Below are 6,190 nucleotides of genomic sequence, written 5' to 3'. Positions count from 1 at the left end.
TCGCCTCATCATAACCAAATGCACTGTCAACATGATTATCCATCACCACATTGTCGTCAACACATACACGCAATTCTCCGCCTGTTGTTTTTGCTTTTCATAATGACATCTCGTTTGGTTTAATAATATCACCAGCCCAACGTAATCTCTCATGATCCTTTGCAGAGACATCTTAGTGCTTGTCAAAGACAATGATTTTTTCAGTAGCAGATGGGTAGTGACTCAAACCTCTGTATATGGATGTGATTAGATCTGAAGGCCTACCCCTATGTGGCTACACAATATGGTAGAACAACTGTGAAACATCAACGATGACAAAATCAGCTGATGTCGGCAATGTCTCAGGCACAGCCAGTCGTTTAGCCAGCTCTAACTTGTTACCTTTGCAAAGACAACCATACTCATCAATGATTGATGCAGGCACATCACACAGTTCATAGGCAAACAGTGCTCAAGCTTCATCTGTCTTCGCTGACCAATCACAAATAACTGAAGAAAAATGTTTTCAAGGTCTATTACTGGCCTGACTTTGTTGCTCTTCACTTTTTGTCTTGAGAATGGATATTGTCTTGATAGAGCTACCTATAGGGTTGTAAAGGAAGACTGGCAATGTATTTTCTCCCCATTTTTTTCTCCAATCGCAATCGAGTCAGCAACATTCACAACAGAGGGGCAATTTGACCAGTGACTGTATTGTACAGATGAGGTCGGTGATCTTCCAGTGGGCGAGGATACTTCTCAACCTCTACATCAATATGACTTCGATCTTCCGCATCCAAGGCACGTCGCTGCTTTATCTTTTTTCATGCTGTTTCTGTGCATTTTTGTCTGGTGTATAAGCAGAACACATACGATCCACACAGCCTGATACATGTACAGGGATGGGGAATTCGTCAATCCACTCACACACAAGCTCAGCAGACAGTATCTTTTCCTTGAGAGCTCCTTTTCCGATCTTAATAGCAGTCTACTTACCAAACTGGTCAGCAGAGACAGCATTCCAATATCCATCATGGTGCCGACAGACAAGGTCTGGCATAGCTTCTATTGCATGGTGTCTGCACATCTCCAGCAGGTACTGGTCAAATATCAAGCATATTGCACATGGCCAACAAGGAAGAAGTATTTCATCATTCGCTCGAAGGACTGCTGCTTCAAGTAAATGTTATCTTCTCCCTCTACACGTTCAAACTGGCGGATGAGTAGTGTACAAAGAATAAAGTTGTTAACCCAGTGTCGACCAGTGGGATGGAGGCGAGCATCGTTCAAGTACAATTGTCTTTGGCCCAGTTGATAGTGAGCGCTTCAAAAGTGATGTTGATACACCATGAAAGACTCTTATTGTTTTCATCCAGGACTTGTCATTGAAGATGCCTATATACATTTCCAGTGCTGAACCTTGCATTAGTTTTCCAATGTTGATGAGAAAACTTCTTTATTGAAACCGTATCCCCGAGTGGGATCTTAGTTGAAAATACAATAAAGTACGTGTCTGGATGAGAAGAAGGTGCATCAATCAAAGGAACAAACATATACGTGCTGCAAGGTCTGAGTATGCCATGGTTCCAGGCTAGCTGATTGTTGAAACGATTCAACTCCATAGCATTTTGCCCTTCTTCCAAGCCGTTGAGCCACTGTGTGTCCTTTTCTTGTGCAGCCACCAGACTGGCTTGTCAAGCACATACTTCCTTGAAACAGATCCTAATGGTCCTGACAGTTGGTACGACAAGAGGAATTACTTTCTTAAGGCCAGTGTAGTGTATAATTGTTGATAAGCAATATTGCTTGGTGTGTAGCACTACGATATAAATTGCAGCTTTGTTGAGCGGGTTATTCTCGCGATGACAGTATTAGCTCTCGTTTAGCCGATGTGATGGTTGCGTTCATGTTACAACGTGCGTGCTATCTCTGGTCGCCTGATCGCATGACTGGTCGCATCACATTCACACTTCACACACTCATTATACGATTCAGATATCATCAACTTTACCCGCGTCCTCCTCTGCTTTTTCTCTATCATCCATGTTCAATAAAATGTCAACTAATGACGCTGGTCATACTGGTTCATTTTCTACATAGATGTTTAAACCACTAATACACAGTTACATCGGCATATGTAACTATGTCTATGTGTTGAACCATAAAACTATGTCTAAATGAACCACAAGCATGCATTTATCATTACTTAATCAATTTTAACACCTTCGTTATTGACATTGGATGTTGATATTTATTTACCTCTTGAGTTAACTGATAAAGATTAAAACAGATATGTAAGCAGAATTTGTTATATGTGGAGAACATCAAACGTTTCACTACTAGTGTCCAGTTCTTCCTTATCAGTCATAACTGACGTGAGAAACCAAGTGACGTAGGAAGAAGCTTTTCAAAACATCATATTTCCATATAATCTGTGGTCAGCGGCCATGGTGAAACTTTAGATTTAGGATACTACGTTGAAGAAGTAGTTTTGCCACTTATCATTGTTTTCCAGCTTCTAACCCAAACAAAATGGTATGAAACCAGTTTCACTGGGATTGATTATCATGAACCAGGCATGATTCTACATTGGAACATATCTTAGAACGTTAGTTTCGGTTCGCATACTCATTCTGTTTTAGTGTTGTTTGTCATGAAACTTCATATACTCCAGTACTAAGCAGCTAGTGAATGCTGTATGAAAAAGAAATAATACATGATGAATGTTTTTTAGCCCCACAAGACAAAGGATCTATACCTATTTTCCCCTTTTTGAATTAATTTCCTTCCAGGCATTTGTTTTGCTCTTCTAAGATGAGAAGTTTTCTGATAACTCTCTTTGAATTCAGTTTTGCCATAGACTATAAATCTTGGTGTGAAAATAAATATAAACGGAGCGTGAAGTCTTTGATATTGATTCCCCGGGCTCTGTATCATCTATCGAACAATGGAGGCTAGAAATGAAGCGCACGTATCATTGATGGTGATACCCTAAACATCATGGAGAGGCGTAGGAATCTGGTTACCCACTGACTGTATACACTAGGAGAATTTTCTGTATTTCTTCACTCACACTTCATTTGGTTGCATTGAATAATGTAAAATTAATGTATTTTAAGTTAATTATTACCACCACTATTTGTCTGAAATTTTAAGTAGTAAATTGTTCGTACATATTCCCAATAAAATTTTTGGAAAAATATACGATGTGAATGTCTTGAACATTACTTAAATGTTGAACCAATGCATGCAAATTAAAATGAGACAGGGATAAATTTACCTTATGGTAAATTGAAATTATTATATATACACATAGAATATGCTGCTGCAACAGAAAGCTATTAGTTTTCTTCTTGTTGTCATGCGGAACATGGAATTTATTATGTTGAACAAAATGTCACATGCACTTTTGATCATCTCAGGAGTCCTCGTATTGGTGTATCTGATATTGAAGACCTTACAATGTGTAGATCCCTTATATGTGTAGTAATCTGCAATACTGATAATGAAAAAAAAGCCTTTTCGTTAATGGCGAATCTAATTTGAACATAGAACATTGTGCTGCGATGTTAAAGATGAAAAATAAGGACGAAAAATTGTTTTTTTTCTTACAGTCGTTTGATACTACATGCTAAAGAAGAGATTGTAATGTGATTTATCAGATTTCAAAAGCATAACTCTTGTAACGCACTAAATAATATTCGTTCAGTGAAACAACAAAACACGCTTCTACAGTTTGTTATTGTACATACAGGCAAAATCAACGTCACGGTGGATAATGCGCATGCGTTACTACCACATTCGGAGCAAACATGGCTGCGCTGCAATAATGTAGATGATGACTATTCAATCGCGAGAAAAATAAATATTTTTGTCGACATAGAGCGGTGGAAAAAACTGTTATGGATCTGTAAGTTGACTGAATGTATAATTTTTGTTATTGTAATTATTGTTCGTATATTGAATTTTGTTAGTGAGTGCATGTTTTCTTTGTTATCATTTTAATTCCTACGTTAAGCGTTCTTCAAATAAATTGAAATTAATATACACTGAAATACATTTGTTTTGTTTTTGCATTATGAATTCAAATTTATCACGTCGTATTCCATCTAGAACTTGGGCTCTCGATAGCGGCAGACCATCACTCATTGATAATTCACATTCACTTAAATAATTTGTTGTTTACATGTACTGTTGACAATTCAGTGACAACAGTCAGTCGTCAGCCAGGTGCCAATCACCTAATTATGAGACACCAACATAACAGTACATGTAGTTGTCTATTGAGCGACTGCCAAATTTGATTTTGGTGTTTGAGATAAGAATATTCGGCTTTTGCTTTGTAAATGCCCATCCACAAATTGGAACTGAGATGAGTAAGTTTAAATTCTGTTCAAATTCAAAGCAATCTAGTCAAAGCAGAATAAATGAACTGGCAATCCATATTATGATGTTGTTACCTTGTAACATGAAAATAAAAATATCGTATTGCCTTTAAGGCACAATGCTGTAACTTGTACAACTTGTGTTTAAACTCTACATTGTTATTAACAGATAGTTTGAATGATGGCCTCCTCACATCACTGGAAGATGCTGTCTCAGTTTCAATGAAAGTTACTTACCAAGAAAATTATCAAATGGTTGTCTGTCTGTTCGTCCATGAGTGTGCGCCAAGTCTAGTTCAACAAATCTTTTGAGTCGCAGTTGATTGGCATGAAACTTGATGTACAGCTGTTATATCTTGATCATGATCACATGGATTAATTAGATTATAGTATAATCTGTGCATGTTAATTAGCTAATTTACATAGTTTTAATAATCAATCGGTTTTCAAATCACAAGGTTGCATATCCAATAATCACTAACGCAAGGGCAGTCCATGTCTGTGTGTGCATGCTTTTGTATCTAGCTATATCGCAAACATACTTAGATCGAACTACGATTTCTGTTCGCCCACTGTAAATTTGCGTATTTTGACCTTTAGCCTTTGAAAAACCACCCAATCAAGTAAGACATGTCAGTACCAAAGTGCACCCACTTAATATATTACATGCCATAGTTGTCAACCGGCGGGTGATTAAAAATCATACAGAATCATGTTGGGGTTTGCTGTTGTTTTATTTTTGTTCTTATGTACAATTAATCTATATAATGTGTTGGTAAAATAGATAAAACACTTTTTTTGTTTGAGCCGAACGATGTTCGAATAGAATATTATTCACTGGCGACAGGATGTTTTCTCATCTGAAAACTGATAAAAAGTTGAATTTTGACTCCGAAATGGCGATTTTCGACAAATGTACTCCCTTTTTGAAACAAACTGCCAGAAAGATTATAAGAATATATTCAAATTGAACCGAAGCACCACGAGAATATGTCATCGAACGTGTATGCTGAATGACTTTCAGCTTAGGCTGGAATTACTGTAGACCAAACTTATCGACACGTCCTTGCTGAAGTTGCAGAAGACAACTTAAATGTTTTGAGAAAATGATGCAAACGTGTTATATATGACACATTCATCAACTCATGTAGGTATTCTGACTCAACGATTCAAAAAAGGTGCATTTAGTTTACTTCTGGTAACTTATGTAAGTAAGGGCATGTGGATGACGTGAATAAAATTACTCATTGGGAATGTGACCAATCAAACAAAACTCCACGTCCAAATTCAAATCTTATAGCAACTATTCTGGAGTCAAGATATTTTGAACAGGTCTATATGTTATTAAAAGGAAATTGTATTGATAAAAGTATGAAGCTATAAAATCATTGTTTCCCTACATTTACAGGGAGATGGGAGAGCTTGAAACATTTCAACAGCACATATTGCATTATGTCAGTAAATGGTTTGCATGTATACACCCAGTTTATAGACCAAGAAGCCATCTTGCACCAATGGACCGAAATGTACAATAGAGTAATCAGGAAAAACAGAATAGTGAGTACACAATTAGCTTTATTTCCTAAAGATTTTTTATCTTAATCTTAATGCATAAATCTTGTACAGATATAAATAATATGATTTAAACCAAAACTTACAAATGTTACAATACTACAAAGTAAGCATGTTGACCAGTGTGATGTGGTTACACTGCCAGATATATATTATACCTAGGTACAAAAGAATCTTCAATAAGAAAAGTGGTAGATGGTTGGTAGCACCATTTAAAAGTAACAAGACCTATTATAATATTGCACAATTAAAAA

Source organism: Saccoglossus kowalevskii, chromosome 11 (assembly GCF_978046115.1).
Source record: "Saccoglossus kowalevskii chromosome 11, keSacKowa6.1, whole genome shotgun sequence".
Classification (NCBI taxonomy): Eukaryota; Metazoa; Hemichordata; class Enteropneusta; family Harrimaniidae; genus Saccoglossus; species Saccoglossus kowalevskii.
This window is presented reverse-complemented; position numbering follows the sequence as displayed.